We start from the raw sequence: 11,129 nt of genomic DNA, 5'->3' as shown, positions 1-11,129 counted from the left end.
AATGAAAATAATATGGGAGCCGCTCTTTGGAGGTTGTTTGGCAAGGGGGTTAGAGTACCCGCTACCAGTCGTTGACAACAACAAACACCTCTCAAAATGTTACTTTTATTCTCTTTATATGATTGCAAAACTAAAAAAAGCTCTAGCACATGATTTAATCACTGCTTCCCTCTGCGAAGGGCCTGTCTTTTACTTTATGTTGAGTCAGTAAACCTATTTCCCTCCATCTTGAGCAAGCATTTGAGTTGTTGTGATCAAACCATTATATTGTGATTCACTTCATCATGTTTTTATTCTTCCTTGTTTAGTACAAGTTTTATCTGAATGAATATAGCTTTGCAAGTTATCAATGATCATGAAAAGACCATTATGATTGAGTATGCAAGTTGTGCCTTATAAACTTTAACATGAGAGCGCTGCTCAATGAGGTAAATATAATCTGTTAATTGTTCTCTGACCAAGAACGAAGTTTGCCATCACCAATTATGATTTCTTATGCACCTTTAATTGTGATTGCCTTATACTTGTTTCAAGTTGAGTTATAAGAGGTTGTTTATTATAATGTCATGTGTGAATGAATATGATGCTTCTTGTCCGTATTTTATTTATCGACTCTTCACTCCATAAACATGTGGTCCTGTCTATCGAGCTCAGTTTCGCTTGGGGACAAGCGAAGTCTAAGCTTGGGGGGAGTTGATACGTCCAATTTGCATCACTATTTTATATCATAATTTGCTGTTATTCATTGATATATTTCATATTGGGACACAATACTTATGTTATTTCATCTATTTTGCATGTTTCACCATTATTGGAGGATCAAGCACCGGAGCCAGGATTCTGCTGGAAAAAGCACCGTCAGAACGCAATATTTTGGAAGATCAACTGTGGGAGGAAATTATACCAAAAATCCTATTTTTCAAGATAACGGAGGAAGCCAGAAGGAGGGGCCAGGAGGACCCAGGGTGGGCCCACACCCTAGGGCGGCGCGGCCCATGCCCTGGCCGCGCCGCCATGTGGTCTGGGGGGCCCACGACCCCTTTCGCCTCCTTTTCTTCGCGAAACCCTTCGTCCCGAAGACCTAAGCCACAGAGGGTTCCTCACGAAGAGTTACAGCCGCCTCTGCGGGGCGGAGAACACCAGAGAGAAAAGAGCTCTCCGGCGGGCAGGAATCCGCCGGGGAAATTCCCTCCGGGAGGGGGAAATCGACGCCATCGTCACCGTCATCGAGCTGGACATCATCGCCATCACCATCATCATCATCTCCACCATCATCACCGCCATCTCCTCCGCAGCACCTCGTCACCGCCGTAGCAATTTGGGTTTGATCTTGATTGTTTGATAGGGGAAACTCTCCCGGTATCGATTTCTACTTGTTGTTGATGCTATTGAGTGAAACCATTGAACCAAGTTTATGTTCAGATTGTTATTCATCATCATATCACCTCTGATCATGTTCCGTATGATGTCTCGTGAGTAGTTCGTTTAGTTCTTGAGGACATGGGTGAAGTCTAAATGTTAGTAGTGAACTATGGATGAGTAATATTCAATGGTGTGATATTTAAGTTGTGGTGTTATTCTTCTAGTGGTGTCATGTGAACATCGACTACATGACACTTCACCATTTATGGGCCTAGGGGAATGCATCTTGTATTCGTTTGCTAATTGCGGGGTTGCCGGAGTGACAGAAACCTGAACCCCCGTTGGTATATCGATGCAGGAGGGATCGCAGGATCTCAGAGTTTAAGGCTGTGGTTAGATTTATTCTTAATTACCTTCTTGTAGTTGCGGATGCTTGCAAGGGGTATAATCACAAGTATGTATTAGTCCTAGGAAGGGCGGTACATTAGCATAGGTTCACCCACACAACACTTATCATAACAATGAAGATTATTTAGCCGTATGTAGCGAAAGCACTAGACTAAAATCCCGTGTGTCCTCGAGAACGTTTGGTAATTATAAGTAAACAAACCGGCTTGTCCTTTGTGCTAAAAAGGATTGGGCCACTCGCTGCAATTATTACTCTCGCACTTTACTTACTCGTACTTTATTCAACTGTTACATCAAAACCCCCTGAATACTTGTCTGTGAGCATTTACAGTGAATCCTTCATCGAAACTGCTTGTCAACACCTTCTGCTCCTCGTTGGGATCGACATTCTTACTTATCGAAGATACTACGATACACCCCCTATACTTGTGGGTCATCAAGACCCTGGTTGAAAATTCCGAGGAAGTCAAAGGCATCCTCTGTAACGGCCCCGGGTAGCACCCCTATTACAATTGTTTGTTCGTTTTCCTTTATGCAACATCATGACATCATGCATCATCTCATCCACAAGATTTTATCAAATGAAAATTATTCTAAATAAAAAAAAACTATTTTTATTTCCCCTCTCATATGGTTTTATTAATAACCTCCTCTTGTCTATTCGTTTACAGAAAACCCTAAAACTGATGTTTGATTCTTTTTTTTAGATCTCGCTAATTGCTTTATCAGAAAATAAAGTTTACAAAATTTTACAGAAGCTTTTCCTTGGTTCTCTCTGATGCCTTCTTTTTCTTCTATATCCTTGTTTTCTCTTTATCTCTCTTCTTCACCAAATTCCTGGAAGATGTTACAAGGCCGGCTTCCCTCAATCTGTCATGGTTTATCGTTTGGCCTCTCCTCCTAACAGGCCAATTTTCTATTCTTTCTGCCCACCGATCCCAGTACAAAGAAGCCCAGCAAGCACCTCTTCTGTATCGTTCTTCGTCAACCTGTACGGCACGCATCCGAGCGGAGCCACGTACTCCACCTGATGGATGGGACGGACGTCCTTGCCGCTGCCAGCTCTATAAGTTTCCCCTGCTCCTTTCCTTTGAACCCTAGTCCCCAGCTGCATCCTCCTTCCAGCGCCGCCGCTTCATCTTCCTTTGCCTTCGTCCTACTCGCTTGCATCGCTGCGGCCGCTTGTCCGTCGCTCGAACCCCGTTGTCCATCCCCGACGGCACAACTCCGGCTTCTACCGAACCAAGACGTCTCCGTGGCGCTGCACCAGCATGCCCCTGCTCCCGGCTGCGTCCGCTTCGTCTCCGTTCACGCACACGCACTTGCGTGCCCGTCGCCGGCCTTCTCCGGTCGCACCACGACGTCGGCCTCTACATCAACACCGGCAGCCGCTCGTGAAGGCCAGCTCGCCAAGATCTCCACCTGCTCGTTGTCGTCTACCCCGGCCACGCCTTCTCCTTCCTCGTCGCCGGCAGCATCCTCCGTATTCTCCACCTCGTCGAGCACCACCAGGGTGAGCACACCCCATCTCCTCTCCCCCTGCATGCCCCAACATCTCTGCATCGTCGACGTGAGAAGGAATCTGAGCGAAAACGAAAACGAAAAGGTTCCAGTTTTTGTTGTTTCACGGTGGCCACTTTCGACGCAGATCCTCGCCGACACAGTCCATATCAGCACGAGATTCTTGTTTCTCTAGATGCACCACCTCACCAGCTATCTACTGGTTTTTGAATCATCCAAAACGGAGCAGTATGGGCGAAGTTATCGTCTTCCAAAGTTGGCTCCAGAAATCTGTTTCAAGTTTCAGATTCAGCATGCTGTTTCGTCTGTCTATTTTCCGGCGAGCTTCTCCGGCGACTCTGTGCGCCGTCTCCAACCATCTCGGTCTCATTCGTTTCATGTCACATCCCTCTTGCTCAACCCCTTTTGTATCGTTCAAAACCATGCCCAGTTTCTCCGTTCTCAACGCTTTAAAATCTGTGCAGATTCGTGTCTACAGGAAATCGCAAGTGTCATCTTTTTCAGTTGCCAAGTGTCATCCTTCAGTTAAGTTCGAATCCCCTGTTGTGCGGGATAAAACCAATCTTTTTGCATCTGTACCACCTTTTTCTTTTCTCTGTTTTATCTAAATTCCCAGAAAATGCTTTTATCTAATGGTAACTCGAAATAAAATGTGTTATATATGAAAATTGATCAGAAAAACATGAGGAACATGATTATGCCATCCATTCATCTGTTTGCATCTTGCATCATGTCACGCGTTGATAGTCGTGCATGTTCACCTAACATATATGCGGAGTATTTCGGATATCCACCTAAGATTTCCCCGCTCCGTTTAATATTGAAGTAGCTCATCCTTGCCATGCTATGACATGCTAATCAACACTTAAATTTGTCGGTAGAAAATGCAACTCCAACCTAATTTGTTTGTCCGGGATTCCGACTCCGATTAATATGGATAAGTTGCACCGCCGCATCATGTTTGCCATGTCATGCATATCATCTTGATCATGCTGGATCTTCTTTATCCGTAGTAGTAAGACTTGCATATATTGTGTGTTCCAGCATTTGCTTCTTCCCGGATAGGATCACGAAGTGGTGATGTGAGTTACGACGAGTTCTCCGACAAGTTCTTCTGCAGCTTTTCACAGGCGAGCCCACCCCTTCACCTATTTTACTTTTACATGCTCTTTTGATCTATTGCTATCCTTATGTTGCGATTCTGTTGTGTCACGTGTCCTATCCACCTGTTACCTATATGTCCGAGATACACCTCCTCGCCCTACCTATTGTTTGTTGTTTGCCAGCTTTGCGAGTCGTAGGCGAGTTTAGGGTCTTGTTGATATCTCGAGATGTTCGGGATATCTTGTTGGGAGGTTATCACATGCTATATCATTTGTTGGAGATAATCACACTTTACTTTATTGTTAACAACTAAAATTGTAAGCAGAGGCATCTGTGAGCCCCTTTGCGAAAGCATCGGAACTTTGACTTGCTAATGTCCCCTAGGACCCGAGTTCTTGTTATCTGTTCCGAGATTGAGCGCTCTACCCGTACGTGGGGGAATGGGACCCCCATCACCCACTACCTTTCCTCGAGTCTGTTTATTGGGAGCCACAACCTTGGTTTTATTTGCCCATATGCACGATATGCACGATTTACTTCCTGTTGCCTTCGGGTGTTTATTTCTGTACTGTACTCATAACGCGGGACTCCTTATCCTTGGCCGGTCGTTAGTGCCCGCCTTGGAAGCCGTCGCAAACCTCTGGGTCCGTATCGAAGTACGGCCGAACTTCGTCACGGGTAGCTTAGTTGGGTGGCTCCCATTAAACTTTCTCTTGCATTGGGAACGGTCTTGATGTGAGACTCCACCTGTAGTAAGTGGGTTCGAGCATGCGTATGGTTACATTTGGGCAACCCCTGCAGGGTGTACATCTTATCGATAAGCCGTGTCCGCGGTTATGGACAACTTGGAATTGTATGGCTTGATCATAGAACAACTTACACCTTATACTTGTTGTTAATAATCTGATAATAACTTGCGTAGTAATATAGCATTACTACAACCGATACCTAATAAAACTTGTCCACCGTTGAGTGCCTTTTACATTGCCTCTTCGCAATTGTTGAAGGGGATATGTGTAATCGGCTGGGTTATGTTTGTGTAGTATTTATCTGTTACCTTGTGCACTCTCTTATCTTCTCTGAGTAGACGGATGTTGTAGCGTGTCTCTATTGGATAGTAGCTTTGCTGCCGCTAAACTCCACATATAGTCGGGTGAAGTTTATACCGCCCACCAGCGAGCATAGCTGGTCTTGTCTCGCAAGTACGTGCCAATGGTACTTACCCTCGCCTTCCTTTCTTTTTGTCTCCTCCCCCTTTTGTCGGCAACCGATGGCCCGACTTTGACAGGTACGAGATGATGACGTTAGCAAGGTTACCCTTCCGGCTTGGCCTGGGCAGGGTTATGGACGCCACTGGTTATCTTCAGGACTCTTAGTCCAATTTGTATCTTGTCCGTACTCGGATGTATTTGATCTTATGTATGATTTGGATCTTTTTATGTATCTATTTGTATCTTGGCTCGTTGGAGTCGTTGTTGTAATATATGTATCTTGTGGGCTCTATTGTAATCCTGTTGTAATGTTACCGCTCGTGTTAATTCCTCTGGCATCACGTGTGTGATTCGTCGCGCACGTCGTGTCGGAGGGCGTCTCTGAATCGATATCATGCGGATTTCGGCGGGTTCGCTGGGATCCTCATGGTACCGGTTCCGGGGCGTCACATCCTCGAAAATATCCAGCCCCATCTCCCTATGACACAGCAAGTGAAGCTTTGGCCAGCTGTGACTCTGTCGGTCTTCAAGTCAAGGGTGCAATCGGCTCGCCAAAGGATTAATCTTCGCCACACCCAGCTTCCATTGAGAGCCGATATTGCAGACAAGTGTCAACGGCTCAACGAGAAGAAGGCTGCTTTAGACGCCAAAACTGACACTTCTGCCAATAGTGCCGAACTCGAGACCCTGCGTAAGGAACTGGAAATCCTTGAAGAGAGGGTCAGGGTGACCAAGCAGCTTATCCAAGACAAGGAAGCCCTTATTGCCCGCTCTCAAGAGGAAGCAAAGGGCCTCACAGCCGATCTGAAGACCGATCTGGCTGAAATTCGTACCCTGAGCAGTCAGCTGGTGATGGGCAAAGACGAGGACGACGAGGCTGAGATCGCCGAGGTGGATCGCATCCGTGCTGACGCCCTTCACGCCCTCAGCGCGTTTCTTCAGTAGAGCCTTTAGAGTCAAATGTTTTGCTGAACTTGACCTTCTGAAGTCGATGACTCTGCCTCGGCTGTACTTGTTACATCCGGCTGTACTTGTTACATTTTTTTTTACTGGCCGATTTTCCATCGGCCCCTAATATTTTATTGCCCATGTATCGCACATGTTCATAGCGTCTGTCTATCTGATTATGTGCCCCCTGAGCCGAATCTGTCAGGTTACTGCAGATATCGGCTCTGCAGTTATCGACAGAACTATACCTGAACATCGGCTCTGCAGACATGACCAATGCCGATTTCCTCGAGCTCGCAAGCCGATGTAAACCCATACCCTAGCTTTCCGTCACCTGTTAGATCGACGCTGAACACAGGCGAAACGTATGGCAAGGATAATACGGGGCGATTGCTGGAATCGGCCCCTATCTTGATTGTATTGCTCAAAAGAGGCTTACATCTCGTTTGGGCCAGCCGATGTCTCATCATCCGCTTTCCTTCGTTTGGGGCGCCATACTTTCCTTTGTGGTCGACCCTCTTCGTCCAGGGTTCGTTGAATTTTCGCGGCCAGATCAGGCCGCACCTTCCTTAGCGCGTGCAGGCACAACCTTTCGGCTTCCTCCAAGCCACGCAGTCGCTGAACCCTACGCCTTTGGGAACGGCTGAGTCCATCAGGGCACCACCTTGGCCGGTGGTACCTGTCCTCTTCTCCTTCACAGCCATCTTCTAACTCCTCGAGGTCTTCTTCCCGAGAGGAGTCAGTTTGCTTGTTCTTAGATGGGAGAGGCCCAAGACGTTTAGTAGATACCATGTGAGCGGGTTCTGCGAAAAGAGCCGATGAGGTCGGCTTCGAGGATTGCTTTGACCTCGTCATACTTCTTCTTGAGCTCCTCGGTCAAATCCTCGTACGTGACTGGAGTGCCCTCCGCCATCTCAGATGTAGATGGCGATGCGGTTGATGTCGAAGATTGTCCCACCGGGCGTGCCAGAATGTGTTGCGGTCAGAAACCCACCGGCGAGCAGCGACGGGCAACACAGTAGAGCCGGGAGGCTCCCAGGACTGCGGCTGGCCCTGGTCCCTCCGAGCGACGGCCCGCAAAGACTCGGCACGCACGTCCGATGCTGGTGCAAGGGCGTGCCACCTGACCTATACCTGGTCAGGAAGGTGATGGATGTGCCTCGCTTAGTTTCCTGCATGGCATACACGTAAACATTACATACGAGCCTCGATCGGCTCTCAGGTTGTCCTGTAGATCGGCTCAAAGAGCCGATCCACCCATGATCCGTACGGGGTGTACGAATATATGGTGGTCCTGCTTGATCAAAATAAAGCTAAAACGACCTACTACGATTTAGGGTTTTCACCACATAATCGGAACATCCTACTCGTGATTGAGCCTGGCGGCCACGCACGGTGATCGTAAGCCGACCCTAGACAAGGCCTAAAAACCAACACGAGGTTGATCCCCGGAACATCCTGTCTAGGGCTAGCAAACTACACCCTACGCGCCACTGGATCCTTCAACCCGTTTGTAAGGCCTAACTATGCAGATATTAAACTAATCCTTGAAGAACAAGGAGCAACCATAACGGATCAGATCTACTAAATAATGATCAAGCGGGGTGCCGCCCTTACACCTAAGATAGGTGTAAGGGCGGCTAGACGTCTCAGGGTTGCACGACGATAGCATATGATACGATGAACAATGCTAACCCTAACACGTCTAAGATAACTACGTTGCTCGCCATAAAAAAGGCTTCAGTACGAGCAACGCATGAACAGCGAATAAACTTGTACTGCCTAGATTGCAAGATGCGATCTAGGCAGCATGATGCTTACCCGGAAGAAACCCTCGAGACAAGGGAGTTGGCGATGCGCCTAGATTGGTTTGTGGTGAACGTGATTGTTGTTTATTTCATAAACCCTAGATACATATTTATAGTCCGTAGACTTTCTAACGTGGGAATAATCCCAACCGGGCACGAGCCAAACTCTATCTAATCCACACGTATCCTACTATATTACAGATACACGGGCAAACTAGCCCAACTTTGCATATAAGGCCGATTCACGTATTTCTTCCATGTATATTCTTCAAGCCCATCTTGATCGCGGCCCACCTCTGACTCGGTCAAATTCTGGTGATAACAGAACCTGGGCATTGATTTCGTCCAATTCCGAGAATATTTCTTTACTAGGATTTCTGAAACCAAAAACAGCAGAAAACAGCAACTGGCACTTCGGCATCTTGTTAATAGGTTAGTTCCAGAAAATGCACGAATATGACATAAAGTGTGCATAAAACATGTAGATATCATCAATAATGTGGCATGGAACATAAGAAATTATCGATACGTCGGAGACGTATCAGCATCCCCAAGCTTAGTTTCTGCTCGTCCCGATCATGTAAACGATAACAAATATAATTTATTGAGTGAAATTACAAAATAAACTTGATCATATTGTAAACATATGTAATGAATGCAGCGATCAAAACAATGTATATGACATGAGTAAACAAGTGAATCATACAGCAAAGACTTTTCATGAATAGTACTTAAAGACAAGCATCAATAAGTCTTGCATAAGAGTTAACTCATAAAGCAATAATTCATAGTAAAGCATTGAAGCAACACAATGGAAGATTAAGTTTCAGTGGTTGCTTTCAACTTGTAACAAGTATATCTCATGGATAGTTGTCAACATAGAGTAATATAACAAATGCAATATGCAAGTATGTAGGAATCAATGCACAGTTCACACAAGTGTTTGCTTCTTGAGATGGAGAGAAATAGGTGAACTGACTCAACATAAAAGTAAAAGAATGGTCCTTCAAAGAGGAAAGCATCGATTGCTATATTTGTGCTAGAGCTTTGATTTTGAAAACAAAAAACAATTTTGTCAACGGTAGTAATAAAGCATATGTATCATGTAAATTATATCTTACAAGTTGCAAGCCTCATGCATAGTATACATAGTGCCCGCACCTTGTCCTAATTAGCTTGGACTACCGGATCATCGCAATGCACATGTTTTAACCAAGTGTCACAAAGGGGTACCTCTATGCCGCATGTACAAAGGTCTAAGGAGAAAGCTCGCATTGGATTTCTCGCTATTGATTATTCTCAACTTAGACATCCATACCGGGACAACATAGACAACAGATAATGGACTCCTCTTTTATGCATAAGCATGTAGCAACAATTAATTTTCTCATATGAGATTGAGGATATATGTCCAAAACTGAAACTTCCACCATGGATCATGGCTTTAGTTAGCGGCCCAATGTTCTTCTCTAACAATATGCATGCTCCAACCATAAGGTGGTAGATCGCTCTTACTTCAGACAAGACGAACATGCATAGCAACTCACATGAAATTCAACAAAAGGTAGTTGATGGCGTCCCCAGTGAACATGGTTATCGCACAACGAGCAACTTAATAAGAGATAAAGTGCATAAGTACATATTCAATACCACAATAGTTTTTAAGCTATTTGTCCCATGAGCTATGTATTGTAAAGGTGAAGAATGGAAATTTAAAGGTAGCACTCAGGCAATTTACTTTGGAATGGCGGAGAAATACCATGTAGTAGGTAGGTATGGTGGACACAAATGGCTTAGTGGTTGGCTCAAGTATTATGGATGCATGAGAAGTATTTCCTCTCGATACAAGGCTTAGGCTAGCAAGGTTGTTTGAAGCAAACACAAGCATAAACTAGTACATCAAAACTTACATAAAAGACATATTACAAGCATTATAAGACTATACATCGTCTTCCTTGTTGTTCAAACACCTCACTAGAAAATATCTAGACTCTAGAGAAACCACTCATGCAAACCAAATTTTAACAAGCTCTATGTATTTCTTCACTAATAGGTGCAAAGTATATGATGCAAGAGCTTAAACAAGAGCACAACAATTGCCAAGTATCAAGTTATTCAAGACATCATACCAATTACTACATGTAGCATTTTCCGTTTCCAACCATATAACAATTAACGAAGCAGTTTCAACCTTCGCCATGAAAATTAAAAGCTAAGAACACATGTGTTCATACGAACCAGCGGAGCGTGTCTCTCTCCCACACAAGCATTTATTCAAACAAAAACAAAAACAAAAACACAGAGACGCTCCAAGTAAAGTACATGAGATGTGACCGAATAAAAATATAGTTTCAAGAGAAGGAACCTGATAATTTGTCGATGAAGAAGGGGTTGCCTTGGGCATCCCCAAGCTTAGACGCTTGAGTCTTCTTGAAATATGCAGGAATGAACCACCGGAACATCCCCAAGCTTAGACTTCTCACTCTCCTTGATCATAGTATATCATCCTCCTCTCTTGACCCTTGAAAACTTCCTTCACACCAAACTCGAAACAAACTCATTAGAGGGTTAGTGCATAATCAAAAACTCACATGTTCAGAGGTGACACAATCATTCTTAACACTTCTGGATATTGCGCAAAGCTACTGGAAGTTAATGGAACAAAGTAATCCATCCCACATAGCAAAAGAAGCAATGCGAAATAAAAGGCAGAATCTGTCAAAACAGAACCGTCCGTAAAGATGAATTTTATTGAGGCACCAGACTT

At 44.9% G+C, this 11,129-nt stretch overlaps 1 long non-coding RNA gene across 1 annotated transcript; it reads left to right on the top strand.

The window, feature by feature from the left end:
• The first annotated feature begins 2,736 nt into the window (after positions 1–2,736).
• Positions 2,737–6,062, top strand: LOC127327926 (uncharacterized). Its single transcript, XR_011750814.1, has 3 exons — positions 2,737–3,283; positions 4,336–4,421; positions 5,684–6,062. It is a non-coding gene; the product is annotated as an uncharacterized lncRNA (long non-coding RNA).
• Positions 6,063–11,129: the final 5,067 nt, after the last annotated feature.

The sequence above is a fragment of the Lolium perenne genome, chromosome 1, assembly GCF_019359855.2.
Source record: "Lolium perenne isolate Kyuss_39 chromosome 1, Kyuss_2.0, whole genome shotgun sequence".
In the NCBI taxonomy this organism is placed as follows: Eukaryota; Viridiplantae; Streptophyta; class Magnoliopsida; order Poales; family Poaceae; genus Lolium; species Lolium perenne.
This window is presented reverse-complemented; position numbering and strand designations above follow the sequence as displayed.